Raw genomic sequence first — 17,967 nt, 5'->3', positions numbered from 1 at the left:
GGTATGGAATAGGCACTAATGTGGATCTGAGTAAAAATAAGATTGCTTTTATAAATAGTGTATGTGATACATATTGTTTATACACAAAGAATGTGTAATACAGATATTTATATTCACACACTTAACAAAAATACGAGATCTGTGTGGATTTTATTTAATTTTGTTCATCAGCAATTCAAGGATGAAAAACTCAATGTTGATGCAGTGGTTTTGGTTTGTTACTTTTTTGATGGCGCTAGATGTCTAAGTTCAAAGTAAGATATCTGATGATCTCCTTCTGTTCTTTGAGAACAGGAACTGTCCTTTATTGGAGTAATTTCCATGAACACATTCATTTTTTGTTTTTCTCCTGAAGAAAGCTAGCTTGAGTAAGAGTTACTGGGATGTCTGTGGAATTCAGCTGAGAGTGACTCAGTGAAACTCTCCTTTGTTTAATATAATTGAAAAGGATGCCTGAAAAAGAAAGTTCAGTGCATTGCTTTGGTGTGTTTCTTCAAAATCCATTACGTACATAAACATAATTTCATATAATTTTCTTAAACTTATTAGTTAAGAGATTTGGTGAGATAAAATAAGCAACTTCAATTGTTGCTCAATTAAAGATCTGTTAGCATCAAAGCTAGGGCAGAACACTAGGGTCTAGCTTTTATTTAAACTAAGGATGGATTTTTACTTGGTGTAAAGCCTTACTCTTTAATGGAACTGCCTATGAATCAGTGTGATATTCACCACATGTAACAGCATCAGTTTTTTTTTCAAATGAATCAAAAATGGAAAGTGTATGTACCAAGAAGTCAGATCCTTTAGTGCTGCAGAGGTCCTTTCTTCATTAGAAGCAGGTAGTTGCCCTTTTTCATATTGGGTAGCGTTTAGTTAAAGTCGCACTACCTACTTAGAAAGTAAGATATTAATGAGAAAAGTTACTGGAGTTGTTGTCTTTGAATTTGATAGTGTTCTGTGCAACCAATTTAAATTTTCAAAAAATAAAACTTCCATTAGTCAGAGAAGATGGTTATAGGCAGGAAGATCTAATTCTTGCCTAGTTTCCCTTGATAGCCAGTTGCCTTTCTTAAATCTTCGCCATTTACTTCTAAGTTAATCCCCTTGCTTCTCTTTAAATAATTTCTCTGATTCTTTTATATTCATACACTGCAGTTAGTTATATATAGGCATTTCTCATACCACCCCCATCCACTTAGCTGGTGAGTAGCCAAGTAATACATATTTAGCACTTTTAATTTTACCTCATAAATCAATCATTTCAGCTCCAAAATAAGATTTTTTTCTTAAAGCATCATTCAACACAAAGACTCCCTTATGCATGTCTGAATAATACATTGTGTGGTTTAAATTTATAAACAATATTATATAATTAACTTCATAAAATTGCTCACTTTGAAAATTGTACAACTATGATTTCTATAATAGTAGCTACAAGATGACAGCATTAATCTAGGCACGGCCACTCTGAACTGCCGCCAGTAAAGCAGAGGCCTCTTAAATGTGCAATTATGATAGAGACAAAGTGTATTCCTCGTGCAGATTTATTCCTTTAAGTACTTTTTCAGAGGTTTTCACCTTGTTTTGCATTGACATGCACTAATGGTATACAGCAAGATTACTTCAGTGAATGGCTTTATTAATGTGAAGAGATACCACTGAGCAGTTTTTAAAATTCTTTTTCACTGTCTTGTATTCTCTATAAAGTTGTTTTAGGAAAAAAAAGGGCGGAGGAGGGAGACTTTCCTACTGATTTTGCTCTTTTGCTATTGGCAAACACTGTTCTTCTTCTCTTGGGATGGAGATAGAGATGGAATGAATAGCAGGATCTATAAGAAAATAGAATACAAATCACAACCAAAAGGAAAAGTGTGCGTATGTCATTAATTTTTTTGTTAGAAGCCTAAGTTGAAATTCAGATTCTATCAGCTAGACACAATGACAGTATTTCTAGTGAGGATATTCTTGTTATATTACAGTGTGTTTATATAAAATACAGAATTTATTGAAAAAAGTGTTACCCAAATTTCAAATCTGGGCAACTGAGGTTGCAAGAGATTTGGTGCAAGAGACTAAACAACTTCTCCAGTATTACAGAAGTCAGTAGGAGAATCAGGAATTTAAGCTCCTACCTCCCAGTTGATGGGCTGAACAACAAAACTGCATTTATTCTAGAATCTGTTTTTATGCTCTTATCTATTTAATCTTCCTCTCATACAAATTTTTATAAGTATGTCTCCACAGAGAGCTTCAGCATAAGAAATGTTTCTGCAGATGAACCCTGAGGTTTTATAGTAACACTGTATAATGATTATGTAGGAGGTACTCAGAGTTAAAATGGAGCAAATTACCATCAGAAGTGAATCTTTTCAGTATAGGGAAGTAAGGTTAGCTATCTGCTTGTTACGGCCTTTTCATCGTTCACTGTCAACAGCAGTAGCTCTTGCAGCGTTACATAATGTTACATATGTTTAGCCAGATTGCCTGCTTCTGTTGGGGGGGGGGGGGGGCAACAAGCACGGCCCTCGCTTCTCTTTTAAGTAGGAGGAAAATCCTGAAGAGTCCCGCTTGGGATTTTCCTACATTGCTTTCCGGGCATGGGAAACTTTGGCTGACATACAGGGCCCAAACTCTGTGGGTGCGTGCACATAGATATGCACTGGCCGACAATGACTAGTGGGTGCGGAGAGGATCAAAACAAAGGTATGTTTGGTACATAAAAATAAACCAGGGGAAGTTATCCCATGGCTTTCAGCCACAGCATGTATGCTAAAATTAAAGCACAGGGATGAAATTTGATGGATTTGGTACAATACCTCCCCCCCGCCAACTTAAAGTAAAATATACCCACTAAATGTTTTAGTACAGCATACCAGTTATTATACTGGTTATTTGTTTAAACTGAAGATTATAGCACCACTTAATTGCACTGTATATAAATGCAAAACCTGCTGCAGTTCCAAATTTATAAAATAACACTGTATAGAATATAGGCCTATTAATTTTACAGTCTAATTTCTGATTAGACTTAACAGCACCTCTGATGAACTGCATAGATTCAACCCATTAAAAATGATGACAATTCAGTTCTGTCATTTTAAGTGGAATTAAACCCAGTATTGCCAAGTATGATAATATCCTAGGAAAAAATGAACCAACATAAAAAAAAGAAAAATCCCAGCATGGTGTTATTTCTGTATAGGAAAGTTTCACTTGCCAGTAGTGGGACTAGCTGTTCTGTGTTACTGCATTCAAAAACCTGTGCATCTGACATCTGAAATCAACAAAAATTCTCTATTCAAGCAGAGCAGGTTAGACAGTATTTTCTAGCACAGCTGTGTAACATTTCTATTGGCAATTAAAAGGGCTAACAGAGCTGGTTAAGGAAGAGCTTCTAGAAAACTGCTCTCCATCAGAAAATAGTTTTGTTAAAAGCTAGACTCTCTACAATGCCTATGTTTTGTTTCAGAGGAAACTAAAAACTGTGTTTTATTTTAGAGCAAAAAATTGTCAACATTGAAACAGCCTATTCCTGGCTTTTTTTTTAAGAAGCAAACCTAAATAAACACCCCCAAAACCAAAAATGGAAATGTTGTATTATGAAAATAGCAGTTGAAATGATTCAAACTTCCTTTTTCTTCACTGTGAATTTTAAATTTGTTAAAGGGGTTAATTCTGATTTAAAACAAAGCCAAATTTTGAAAACAGAAATGAAGTGGCATTCCCACTTGTGACATGACTTTACATTTGCATTTGCAGATACGAGGTATATTCTTTAGCTCTTACTTGCCATAATAATCCTGTTGACTTCACTTGATAAGAATGGCATGTTTCCCACTAACTTTATTAGTGACAGGATTGGGCCTTGATGCAATACCTCATGTCATAGCAGCAAAACTTGTTGCCAATAGACTGTCTCAAGGGAGGAGATTTCCAGTAACTGCTCCCTGAGAACTGTTCTAAAAATGCATCTTTCTGTGTTCAGCCATCAGGATAATGATATACTCCATCCCTAAAGAGAGGGGTGCTGACTGAACTGCATTGATGGCACCAGAGGTCCCTGCTGGCTTGTTCACTAAACAGAACTGGCAACTGACTCTGAAGATAAAAGTTCTTGACGTTTTTCCAAGCTGGAGGAATGGAGCTGAGAGACACTTAGAAATAAACAGAGGAGGGAATAGTATGGTCTTGAATGACAGAGAAGTTTTCATGAAAGACTTGCAAGGGGGAGATGTCGGATGTACTGTACCAGGCTTGAGTCTAGGGGATATGTTGACAGTTGGATAATGTGCCTGCTTGCTACCACTGGTACGAAACATAGAGAAGAACAAAAGGGAAAATTACAAACAAATTCTTTATTCCTTCCCACTTAAATGGTTAAAAACAAAATATAAATGTATTTTTCCCTAAAATTGACTCTCTACAAATTGCCAGTCTCTTGGCACTAGAGAAGCATTCTCTCTCTTGATAGGAAAATGTATTTCATGCAAAACATTTGTCATTTGTCTGTTGTTGTAATTCATGATCTTATCCTTCGTTCCTTCAATTGTTTAAGCAAACACTAATCATACTTTTAACCTGAGACTTCAAAGGTAAAAATATTGTGAAGGGGTCCACATTCTTCTCCTTGTCTCTGATCTCAGCCAAAGTCTTTGAACAGCAAAGATGCTCAAAGTTTGGGGCAAGTTTTTAAGGACTGGGTTACTAGAAAGAAATTCACTGAATTTCTATGTTCATACTCAACATGGACCAGAACAGATCTTAATAATCAAAACCATTTTAATTTAATCACAACAATTAAAGCAAGCTGCTGCTTAATCTTTTGCTCAGTACAATGAAATTCACTCATTCCATTGTATTGCTGTGAAAAATCCTTGACTTCTGTCATTCAGAAATGGCTTTACAGATTTTTCTAACCTAGGAACTAACAAGCAATTAGAAATTTAAAATATATTCCCAAAACAAAGAATGTTGCCATTTTAATTATAGTATCACACTGTAATATGAAGTTAACACTTAAAAAATGAATCTTGTACCCTCAGTCTATTACCCCTAAGCAATTCTCATTCTCACATTAATTTTTGTAGGCTGTCATCTAAATTAAATACTTTTCAGTTCTGTCCGTTTATCTCTATATGTACTCTCATTACAGCAGTCACTAGAGCCAAAGTATTTTAATCTTCAGAATAATCCCTGTAGGACCATATTCTTAGCTGCAACTTTAGGGGTTCTACAGTTGGTCTTTTTCATTTAAAAAGTGGCACTCATTTGTACAGCAAATCTTCCCCATCTAAGGACTTTTTATAAACAAGTAAGTTTTGCAGTCTGTTCTGAATGAAATACAGGAGATCATCTTGATTATCAGTGGCTAGATAGTCATAAATCCTCCCTTTCTCCATTACTCACTTCATACTTCCTGTATTCTCTGGAACTATGTTCTCATAAAATTATTCTGGTAGGTTTAATTTTCTGATCATTTGGAAAAAAAGTTCAGGGGGACAAAATTTATACAATTTTTATTTTTTTCTCGCTGATAAAATATTGGATGCAAAACTAAATAATTAAAAATATTGTTGTTAAAACTAGACCCCTCCTCAGATCAGTGCAACTGTAACTGAGTGTGCAAACCTGAATGACTACAAAAACCAGCAATCAGCTCTTTAGCAGAAATGCATGCCATCGCAAGGCCAATGAAGTGGGCTAGCAAGTCTGCTATGTAAACCCTTTACTTAGGATAGGACTTGGTTATGATACTTTTTTTTTAATGGAGAATTTTCATTGAGTTGAGTAGCACCATCCAAGAAGTAGGGTACTTCATAGAATAAGGCTGCCTGAAAAATTGGGCTGCTAGCACTACTGTTCGTGTGCTGAGGTGGGGTTTGTTTTTTTTTTTTCTTGTTGTTTTATTGGTTAATAATAAAGAGTGCTTAGTTCAGATTCCTACAAGGGACTACATGAACCAAAATAAAATTTAACAGCTTAATCCTTGGCAGCTGATTAGACCAAACACCTTCACAAGCCAGAACTTGTCAGATAACAGTGCAAATCAGATGCAGCTTGTGGTATATTCAGATCATCACCAGACACAGCTAAACTGCATTTGTCAGTCCTGGTCCTCTGATCACCTTGACATGAGGCCCTAGGGACACACAGGAGGGTTTCCTTCCGCAGAAAATCAGAGTTTGCGAAGACATGGTATTTATACCTAGGCTTCATTTCAACATGCAGGACATAGCCAGAGTGCACAAACACCTGGATTCAGGAGCTGAAAAGCCCTTCTGAATCTGCCAGTTTAGATACACCTACTCTTTCTGAAAAACATACAGAAAGTAGAGACTTGCAATTTAGGGAGAAAAAAAAAAAGGGATATTTAAAAAAAGCTGACTAAATATATAATTTATTGTAGTCTTATGTCAGAGGATATGAGCAAAAAGCTATCACCCAGTATTCATATCACAACTTTAAGAACATGAGTAGAGGCTATATGGGTTTACAGCTGGCAGTGATAAGGCTCCCATTAACTTAGCTTGGTCGAATCAGCTCCCTGATGAATATATCCTAATAAAAGTCAAAGTTACAGAAAAACTTGGTAGGTCAACAGCAATAATAGCTCAAATAGATTTTGTAGTTTATCAGTAGCCACCATGAGAGAATACCAGGTATGAAGTATGCATTACTCTGCACAATACATGGCCCTGGAAACAGAACTTGCCGTAAGATGAAATTTGATAATCGGTCTCATTGGTGGATCAACAAGCTAGGCATTAAAATAATCTAGTCTAGGGAACGTAAAAGCATAAATAAGCAATAAGCACAGGCATTTCAACTAATAATAAGAAGCCTTAATCTTTTGCAATACTGAAAGGGGAGCTTACAATTAAAAACCACATAAGGTTTTTAACCAGCGAGCCTGGGCTGCATTTTAAAGATAGGTCAGAAGTTCAGGTGGGTTTGAGTTGACGGCAAGAGCCAGCCATGAACAGCTCTAGTTTGTTTAACTGAATAAAACTGATGCTCATAGCAGCTTTTATAGTCACCAGCTTGTCAATATGGTAATAGGATAGTTGGAAACTGCAGGTTTGGTTGACAAATAGATCTGTATCTTGTCGGCATAGAAATGAAAACCAGTATCATGCCAACGAATAATCCTGTGTACAGGCAGCTTTGGAATGCTGAATAAGAGCAGGGCCAAAATGGAACCCTACAGAGCACAAGAAATAAATGCTCTAGGAGAAGGACACAAATTACCCTTGAAAACATAATGCAGGTAACTGTTGGATAAATATGATTTAAGCCAATTTAGAACTGTGCCAAACAGGAAGATAAAGTCCCTCAGGCATTAAAGAAGAACATTGAGATCTAGCAAAATGAGAATAGCTGGAGAATGAGAACCTGTCTTTAGAAGAAGGTTACGTCTCATTGCTGTGTTGCTGAAAATTTTAAACAGGAAAAAAAAAGAACACCTAAAACAGAATTTTATTCTGTATTCACTGAAGCCAATGAATTATTTTGGTATTGCAGGATTATGGTGATGGAAAATAAGATATTATTCACTAAGGGATTTTATGCTCTGTGTTATATATCCATATGGGTTTTTTTTCAATATAACAAAAATAATTTGTGCATGGTGTTGCATCTCTTGCCTTTTTTTGATTCCAGCAACTAAATAATGCTTAGTGTTACTGTTTTTCATTTAGCCCCAATGAGACAGCAAAAATACAATTATTCATTATAATTAGGTGACAGGTTCTGCAATTTTTGCCTTCATCAGTTACTAAAAATTTGAGAAAACTTTCAACAAGGTACTTTTTTATCTTCTGGCTTTCAGACCTGGGGGGGGGGGGGGGGGGGGGGTGGTTTCTACCAGAAGTGATTCCAGCAGAAGTGGAAAAAGCTGAAAATGTTCACTGACATTTCAACTCTCAGTGAAGAGATGGCGGAAGGAAGGACGGGAAACTTGTTTGTAAGAGAACAGCTGTACAAAAGAAGCAAAGGTTGGATTTCCTCCTTTTTTTGCACGGTATAGACTAGGCAAAATCTGCCCCACAATTAAAAAAAAAATTTGGGGGGATGTGAAGGTGGGAACAGGGAAAAAGCTGGAGAGTCATAGAAAACAATTACATGTCTTCACATCATGATTTACACTGTGTTTTATTCATAAATCCAAGAACAGTCTATTACCGAAATCACAGGAGAGTTTCTGATACTGGGAAAGAGGATTTCAGTACAGTGAGGGTGAGGGTCATATAGTAATCTGCTTCTTTTTTTTATAAGAAATATGTGAAATCTATTTACAACTGGAGGAATAACTCTGGAAAACACAAAACTTTCAAAAAGAACGAGAATTCATCTAAACTGTTGGTTCACTTACTAAGCTTTCTTCAAGCATTCATATGAGCAACAAAGAAATTTCGAAATATGTATGTTATATACACACACAATAAATATTTCTAGCTGATGTGGCTGTCATGAAACTTCTTTGCAAATTTGCTATTTAATTTGGAAAAAGTAATAATAACATGTAACAGGTGATCAATCAGCATGACTATAAAATTACAAATAACTAATACTTAAAGTGACTTTGGAGTGCAGGAAATGTTTATGGATTTAATTAATTTAGTCATGTATCAACCTGGCAAATTTAACTGCTTATTAATCTTTTGTTAAATAATTGTGGATAGTGATTAAATTTTCAAGAGTTGGATCCTGCTCTAGCTAAACTACACACACAATTTTTTTGCAAGTATATTTTTCAGCTAAACTTTTTTTGTACATTTCTACAGCTAGACAATGCTACTGGTCAGTAAACTATTAAAAAGTTAGGATTTAGAACGCAGTGTATTTTAGTAGGTATCTGTAAGGAGTCATGGTGAGTCCTTCCTCTTCTAAAGGAAGTTAGCAATAGCCCTAATGAATTGCTATGTCAAGGGTTTAGATTTCATTTACATTACGAAATAGATTTGGGGGAGGGGAGCAATTTTAAATAGGATTTATCAGAAAAACATGGATGTGCTTTGTGTATAAGAGTATTCTAGTTAAAATAAAGGTAATAGTTAGTAATCTAAAGGTTAGATGACATTCAGCTTGCAAACTTTTGAAATAATTCTTTTTCCTGCTGCTTGACCATCTGATTCCTCAGGGATGCATCTGGCAGGCTGTGGAGGAAGTGAGAAGCAGGAATTCCTAGGAGTACAGAGTCCTTGTTTCTTTGTAATATGGTTTTCCAGATTCAGGCTTTGGAGTAATTTATCAGGACAGCTACATTCGTCCTGGGTTCCCAGCAGAATTGTACAATGGATAATAATTCCGTATATTGGAGGATTTAAAATGTTGCTTCTCAGCCCAAATAAACATGAAATAAAACTTTCAAATGATTTGGAAAATGTTTGTTTGGAAAATTATGTTGCTCTACTCCAGCTTTTACATAGAAAAAGTTGTTCCTGATATTGCAATGCAATGAAATGGATGCCATTCAATTGAAGAATGTAACCTAGAGGATTCTCTGCACTAAGAAATCAAAACTCAGAATGAATGAGAAGACTACTGAAAACATTTTCATGTGTACTTTGTTTTATTACCGATTCGGAGGAAAAAAAAAAAGATGCAAAACTATGTTTATAACCACAGAAGCAGCCTATGACAGCTGCTGTTCACACATGGATGTATCCCAGGTTCTTACTCTGTTTTTTAAAGTAATCTTGAGAAGGCAGTTCTTTGAAACATATACAGTACAGAAAGCAGCAAGAGAAACTTCCCCACCTGTAGGACAGGGATGCAACTTATGTGAACATAACTGTTGCTGTCTGGTTTATGGTGAGTCAAATCACTCCTAGGGCTTTGCCAGCTTTATGTCACATAGAAAATATTACTCTGATGATCAACAGCATCAAAGCTGGATTTGTCACATATATAACATTTAGTGAAGCCAACGTTCTCCTAATAAAACTTAGATCCTTGTATGCTAATAAAACTACACAAAGATATTTGGTTGGATCAGTATTAAAAGCAGAGTGAATTTGATTCTGATAAAAAATATTATAAAATACAATCTAGCAAAACAAATACATGCCTACATGCTTATATAGTCCAGTGAGTTCCTTAAGTTCTTGGATACACAATTTAAACAGATCATCTCTGTTAAGCATATTAAGAGAACCAGAACCAGTAATCACTTGTGAAACTGTGATGTTAGATAGGTGAGCATCAACTTTTTTGAGAACAGTTAACCATTAGAACTGAGACCATGTTTTCAAAACAGTCAGCTTTTAGGTATCTAAACTAGGAAGCCAAATTTTTTCAGAATTTCCTACTTACTACTTTTCTGAAGGCTTTTATGAGTGACATCAGCAAAGGCTGATTAGTAGTCCATCTTCTTTCTACTTCCATTTTATTTTTCTGCATTTGTGAAAGTTGTAGAGTTTTTTAATTTTTTTCTTTTCCTTATTCACTATAAAAACAAGAAAATCATAAAGATCTTCAGTACTTTTGAATTCCAGTAATCCTCTGAGGCCAACCTCTTTCTTGTTCCTTCACCTCTCCCTTTAACAACCACAAAAAAGAAAGAAAAGAAAAACAAACAGCAACTTAGAACAAAAACATTACAGGTAAATGGAAAAGATAAGATGCTACTTTGGCATTTTGAGTGTTCTTAATGGTATAAGACCTTGTCCTAAAACATTAGCATTGTGTTATTTTATCAATAAAAGGTCCACTTTTCTGACATACAAGGGGTGGGACTGAGCTGGTTTAAGCAAGACATCACATGCCATTTTAGATATTCTGTAGTATCCAGGATATTCACACAGGACTGGCAGCTTGGAGACATGCACTGCTGGGGAGGCAGCTGGAGGCCAGGCTACCAAAGGGTATGTAAAATGGCAATGGATGCCTGAATTTAGACAACTATATCTCACCCATCAGTCCTTCTTCAGCCTCCAGAGTAGAAGTGAAAGCAGTCACTAGCTCATTCAAAAAATTCTCATGTAACTGGGCTCAAATAAAATAAACCTGTACTTGCTTCTTTTCCATTTATTTGTTGATAAACACAACCCCCTGGTATTTATTGTTTGAGAAAAAGAAAAAATAATTGAAATCTTTGACTTAACATTGCTTGAGTTCCTAGTTAGTGGAAGGGTAAAACTATAGCTTAAGTGTATCAAAATACACTGTATTTTATATTTTTGTTTTTCCCATTAAAGGTTCACTTGTTCACAAACTATCTGAATAGATAAATATATATGATAAAAATGTACTAGATATGCAGTTTAGCTTACCACAGCAGTGTCACTTCCTTGAGTCAGAGCACTTAAAGATAGTTTGTACTAAAGTATTATTTTAGTAAGTAATTAAAGTCTGCATATATTGTGAAATATTTGTCTAGTACCTGTATTATTTTTAAGGGTGAACACAGAACGCTTTAGCTTCTCTTTTTTTGGCTGCTTCCTAATGGTCAGTTCTAGAACTTTATTCATTTACGGTTTGGTACTGGCTGCCAGTTCTCTGTATGTATAATTTGTACATACTGTTCATTTTATTTTAGAACATACTGTTTCAACAACGTGGCTTGTGTCATCATGAGAACAACTGCAAAGGGTTATCCAGATCTTATGATAGCCAGCCAGAAAAATGATGCTGTGAAACCATATTGTCTTGAGAGTAACTTCTAAATGCTGAGCCTAAGAGAAGGCTAGATACTTCAATCCTTACTCAGTTTGTTCTTCTTGACATGAGGAACATCTTCATGTAAGAAAAGAGGACAGAAAAGCAGGAAAATACGAAGTCTGAAAGAACATGCAGATTTAGAAATATTTCAGCTACATATATATATCTTTCTCAGATTTTATCTTTGCAGTATTATTGACCCACAAGTAATAACACTACTCTCACACTGTTACACCTGCTCTACTGATACTTCCTGATGTCAGCAGGCTATTTATTTTCTGGACATGCCTTCAGACTATCGGTAATGTGACTCATTAGGATAACATTCTTGGAAGTATATTTTTTGTGGGTTTTTTTTGTGTGTGTGAGGGGGATGAAATTGCTGAAAATTCACAAGTACAGGATGTGTTTTTCTGGCTAAACACAGAAGTATTTTATTCTGGTAAAACAATAATGGTTAGCGTAACCTAGTCACATAAACTTAGCCTACACCACTTTTGATTCTTCCATTACAAGGGTTACAGAGGCTCTAAGTATTCTTTATTTCCTGCCACAAAATATAAGACCCAAAGTGTTAGTTCCTGTTTATAGTCAAGAAATGCAAACACACATATATAGGAAAGTAAGCTTAACCTAAGTAAGCTTAGTTCATGCATCAGAACAGACACAGTATGCTAGAGGCATGGCCAAAACTAACCAGATGCTGCAAGCAAATGATTCATCCATGAGAGTTTATATGGTACAGCTGTCTTTAAATGTTTTTGTAATTGAAAAGGCTCTAGCATCTGGTCCTTTGCTTATTACTCTTAGATGAAATAGTCATGATCTGATGTCTACTTTTTTAATAATGCAGAAAAAAAAGAACTTGAGGTATGGAGGATACTTTTTTTTCAAACGGTCTGTTTCAGAGTATTTGTAAAAATCAAAGTAAACTGTAAATAAAAAATAAAAAACTGCAGTAGAGAATGATATGAATTATGTAAACATACAAACAGCTTTATCACTTCAACTATAGGTAGATAAATTAACTTTTTGATACAAGGGGTATGTACTTCTGATATCTTTCATTTATATGAGGATTATATTACTTTCCCCTTTATATGCTACTATGTAATTATCTATTTAAACTCCACCTCCAACAATTGCCATCTTGCTGCTATCATGAACAAAACAGGATATATAGACTATGGTATGCCCTACAGAAATCATCACTCTGTACCAGTTTTTCCTCTGATAACACTAGTATAGTTTCTATTGATTTCAGTTAATCCTGACATTACCACTGAAAAAAAGGTAGACTTTTCCAGGCTGACCTACTCCAGTTTTACAGATGAACCCTGTTACAGTAGAGCAAAGTGGTAATATTATTTATTTAGGCAAACCGCATTTGAAGTCAATTATTAATAAATAAGAATGAGAGTGATTTTTTTATTATTATTATTTTGTATGCCTACATAAGGTCTGCAATATTGGGTGATTTAACCCTCTGTGAGGGGACCTTCCAAACAGTGGGTAATCTGACATATTACATGAATTGAATTGGGCTGAGTCAAGGATGGAATTTCATTATTTGTTTGTGTAAGGCTGACAAACTATTTTAGAATAAGATTTAGTGTGTAAATGTATTTCTGTAAAGCTAGTTAGCTAGCTTCCGAACTATGTCCCAAGCCTTTCATATCGTGATTGGATGCCGAAAGGCAAGGCCTTAATTACTCTCATTGAAAAAGGCAGTTTCAGAGCTGTTAATTTTTGATCAAAATAAGAATGATTGTAGTTCATCCAAACTCTTCAAAGAGCACTTTATGTGATTTAAATTTAGGTTAGCATTAGCTTAAAAATGTTTGGGAGTCATGCAATAATGTGTTTTCTTTTTAAAAAATAATATGGTTCTTGCTACTACACAGCATGGATCTATGTGTTTTATTTTAGCAAGATGAAGACAGTATTTTGCTTTGTTACCGGAACTGGAGCTTCCTTCATTATTTTTAAATGCATTAATTTAATCACAGAAATGATCAAACAAAAAGTTGCGGGTAAATCAACAATTTAACCATTTTTGAAGCAGTCAAGTAGACTAATTTTGTCCTTCAAGAACATAAGAATTACGTTAGTAGAGCAAAAACATGCCTTTCTATCTTGAGGTTCCTGGTTAGAGATTGTAAAGAGAGTGTGTGTTTATATATGTGTGTATTATTATATTTTTTGAGGTATACATACAAAGAAATGGTTCACTAGTATTAGCAAATGTGAGCTGCTGCACAAAGTAGAGTACCAACAACTGTTCAGGAAATGCTTGCAGTTATGGCAATCAATTCTAAAATAACCTCTATAAATGTATATTTCTCCCAAGACCAATCCAAAAATAAGCTACTTTTTGCCATCATAATTAGCCTTACATTTACAAGTGATCTATAGTGAAGAAATCCCCTTAAAGGAAAAAATGAAAAAATGTCTCCTTTTGTATTGTCCGTAACGAAAGAAACTTTTTACATCACCTATGGATGGTGGTATAGGTAGGTATATTGATAGATGCACACTTTTTATGTTTGGAGAGTCAATGTTTAGCTTTGGTTGAAGACTGCACAGGAAGAACAATAAATACACATCAGTACTTTGATGCTACTTGAGAGATTGATTTCACTGTGTGCTAGTATTTTTCCTTACTTGTCTATTTATCTGTTAAATTGTTTGAATTCTCATTTCACAGTTTAAGTAATATGAGCAAGTATCACACTTCACTTCAGAATGATATGAATATTGTTGAAAATAACCTGTTAAATCCACAGATTATTTTGTTTAATATAATCTCAGGTGATTGGATCATACAGAAACTTGCTTCCTTAGCCAAGTATCTCTCTATTTTTCCAAAATCTTTCTAATGAATATTTCACATTTCTGTTGCTTTTTCAAGATTCCTCATTTTGCAGGTCTCTTGTCTATGCAATATGTTCCCTAAGGTTAAGAATGAGAGAGGTCTCTACTACAGACATACTTGATTGAAATAGAAGCTAAATTGCTGCAGTGATGAGAAAATTTCCTTTCCCCTGGATAATTCAACTGCTTAGCGCTGAAACATTTTTGAGATAAAGATTTTTAGAGAATAGAAAATTAAAGATCATTTCTTTACAATAACATTTGCTAACAAGGCTTCTATGGAAACGAAGAGCATAACTCTTGTTGTATTAATGGAAGCAAGATCAGATCATAAAATGAGACTTATGCTCTTAAATAAAGAGAGACTGTGTTCTATAGATATTCTGATGTGCAGTTTCTTTAGAAAATGCTGCTGCTTTTCTGGAAAAATGTGGTTAAAAACACATCATGATGAAGTTAACCTAAATCTTTCGTTGGCTTACAAAAATAGGTCAAGTAATACATTGCAAGCTCTGCTGTAAGCCTGTACACAGTCCGTACATTCCAAAGTACAAGAGATTTTCCTTAACAGTCCTACCTCTACTTTCATTCATGATATCTGTAGGTTAAAATATTTAGCTTTCCACAAGCGTGACTCCCTTTTGTTTTCTTTAAAGTTGAAATTCTTTAATTATGTTTTAGTAAAAAGATGTTTGAATATACCATTCATAATTATCTTGGGTTTTAGAACTGAGATACTGGCACGTTAATGGAGATGTTATTACAGTTTATAAGCCATTTATAAACTAATTTGTTTCTCCCCGTCAATGTTTAAATTCCAGAAAAAAGCATCATTAAGTGCTCTGTACAGCATTTGTCAAACAATTTGCCAAGCATGGGATTTTAACACAGACACTGCATATGTGTGCATAAAATGTGACTAAGGTCACAGTTTTTGTAGTTTGGCATATTCAGACAAATTCGGTGCACATCTGGGCTCTTGAGCTCTGTTCTTTAACGGGAATGATGTATAAAGACTAGACATAAAATGCAGTTTTTCAGAAGAGAGGCTGTCTTTATGCTGCTGTGGATACCACCTACCAAAATGGAGGACTGATGCTTCTTGGCGGCTCTGTCCGAGGCTGAACTTTCCCCAGATTGTTTGTATGTACTGGTACGTGGGCAAATCACATGGCTTTGATGAGACATTTTGGCCCCGCTTCCTGAAACTCTTCCATGTGGGCAGCTGTTTACTTCTGCCCGTTTACTTCTGCCCGGCAGCCCTCTGCAGTCACAGGGGTTTCACACCTGCCCGCAGCGGCCTCCACGCACAGGGCCGGCCGGGAGCCCTGACCAAAATTAACTGGAAACCTCCCCTCCACCTGGGCTGCGGTGGGCGTCATCACCGCCCTCACGACGCTAGGAGGGGAAGGCGACGAGCGAGGGCTACCGAAACGTGTTTCGAGCCGTGAAGGTAAGGCTGGCTAAGGCAGCAGGAGCGGCGAAGGGAAGGGAGGGAGGAAGGAAGGGCCTCCTCCTCTTCCCCCCGCCCCGGCTCTCTCGGGGCAGCTGCAGGTACCGCGGGGCTGCCGCTGCTCTCCCCCGGCACATGGCCGCCAACGTGCTGGCGTCAGGCTCTCGACGTTTTGTTCAAAAAAAAAAAAAAAAAAAAAAAGAAAAACATTTGAACAAAAAAGTTTCTAGTTCGTGTTTTCCAGAGGAAAAAACCTGAAGCCTCTCAAGCCCTAAAATGACAAGCAATGGAAGCCACAGGAAGCCTCCCCCCCCCCCCATTATTCTAAAAGAGCCAAAAAAAGAGGTGTTATTTTTAAGCTCCGGCTGTTTCCATTAAACACGGGGCCTCCGGTGCTACCACTCCTAAGTTGGTTTCCCAGGGGCTCCTCGCCTGTAGTTAGATTAATCGGAAAGGGCAAGAGGCGCCGGGACGCGCGTACGTGCGGCACGTTTAACGGTAACCTGCTTCCAACCCTCCCTTCCCCAAACCGTCCGGGGCGCGCGCGAGGCGACGGGGGAGAGGGCGGGGCGCTTCGCCTCTGCGTCCTCGCCTGGCTGCTGCCGCTGGGGGGGTGGAGGGAAGGAAGGGGGTAAAAAAGGGTTAAGAAACTTGGCTGAAGAGATGAATGGCACAGCGCGGAGCGGGGAGGGGCTGGGCTGCGCCGCGCCGCGCCGGGCGAGGGGGAAGGAGGGGAGGATCACGGCTGCGGGTTAGGCTTTGAAAGTCAGCCTCGCAGGCATTGCAGCAGAGCCCCGAACCGCGGAGGGGAGCGGCGCAGCGCGGCGCGGAGCTCTCCGTGTACGTGTGTGGGGCCCGGGGCGGGCGGGGGAAGGCGGCGGCGGCGGCGGCGCCGCGGCTCGTTCTGTGCTCCAGCCGGGAGCTCCTCGCGCAGCCCTCCCCCCCCAGACACACACACTGCGTGTGGGGCCGCTGCTTTGCGGAGCTCTGCACGGGGGCTGGGGGCCGGCGCCCTCCGCGTCTCTCCTTGCGGGGCCGGGCAGCCGTGTGTGGCGCGGCGGGGGGCCGCGGGAGCCTCCCGCCGCGGCCGGCAGGCGCCGGGGGGACCGGGGCCGGCCGCGAGGTGAGTGTCTGGCGCTCTTCAGTCAGGGCTGTGCTGGCTGGCGGAGGGAAATGGCCGAGCGGGGCGGCGGGCAGCGAGGCCGGGGCCCCGCTGCAGCGCGGTGGGGAACAATGCCGGGGTGAGCCGCGGCGCCCGGGGGGTCGGCGGGGCTTCCGGTGGCGGCTCCCCTCTCCCGAAAGTTTGGCTGGCCAGGATGGGTCTGGGGGGAGCCGGAGGGGCGGAAAAGTTGGAAGTTTGCCCCCCCCCGCAACCCGCTTCTGGGCGCTCGCTGCAGTCCTAGGTGCCCGTGTCGGAGCCCCGCCCGCCCCCCGCCCCCGGTGTGTGGGTTATTTAGGGAGCAGCAAACGGGGCGCGCAGCGGCCGCAGTGCCTGCGGCGCTGCGGGGCTGGGGAGCCGCGGCCCTGCCCGCCCCGGCCCCGCTCGGTGCCTCGGCGCCGCCGGCCGCTCCGTCCTGCCGCCTTCCCGGCAGCGGCGGGCAGGGCCGCGCTGGGCTCTCCCCACCTCCGCCGCGGTTATTTATTAGCGCTCGCTCCACCTCTGCCGGCGAGCACGGCGCCTGGGCGCTAGGTGCGCTTGCCGTTTCCTCCTGCGTGTGGCACGTGCCGTCTCCCTGCCTCCCCCGGAGGTGCCGGCTCCTCGCTGGAAGCTCTGGGGGCATCGCCGTTTCCCTGGGGGGCTGGAGGTGGTATCTCCAGACCTGTTTCGTGTCCCCGAAGCCCTTTAGAGGTGGTTCTCCTGCTCCCCCCTGCCCAGCAAACGTGCTGTTGGAACCGTTTTTTACAAGTGGCAGTCGGTATTTAAGTTGAAACAAAGTGAAACGTAAACAAATGCAGTAATTGGCCGTAGATAAAATAAG

General features: G+C 39.0%; 1 protein-coding gene across 6 annotated transcripts in view; it reads left to right on the top strand.

Annotated features, from left to right (window-relative positions):
- Positions 1-17,967, top strand: part of NRIP1 (nuclear receptor interacting protein 1) — a 101,819-nt gene that overhangs the window by 6,414 nt on the left and 77,438 nt on the right. For 3 of the 6 annotated variants that reach the window (XM_064523462.1, XM_026107991.2, XM_064523459.1), the window contains exon 1: positions 16,538-16,828. The exons of 1 other annotated variant lie outside the window; for it this stretch is intronic. The gene's annotated coding sequence lies outside the window, so the exon portion shown is untranslated. Of the gene's footprint in view, positions 1-16,537; positions 17,112-17,967 lie in introns of those variants that run through there. 2 more of the 6 variants (XM_064523467.1, XM_026107993.2) reach the window with 1 other exon arrangement.

Source organism: Dromaius novaehollandiae, chromosome 1 (genome assembly GCF_036370855.1).
Source record: "Dromaius novaehollandiae isolate bDroNov1 chromosome 1, bDroNov1.hap1, whole genome shotgun sequence".
NCBI classification, from domain to species: domain Eukaryota; kingdom Metazoa; phylum Chordata; class Aves; order Casuariiformes; family Dromaiidae; genus Dromaius; species Dromaius novaehollandiae.
The sequence above is the reverse complement of the archived record's forward strand: the minus strand, read 5'-3'. Positions and strand labels throughout refer to the sequence as shown.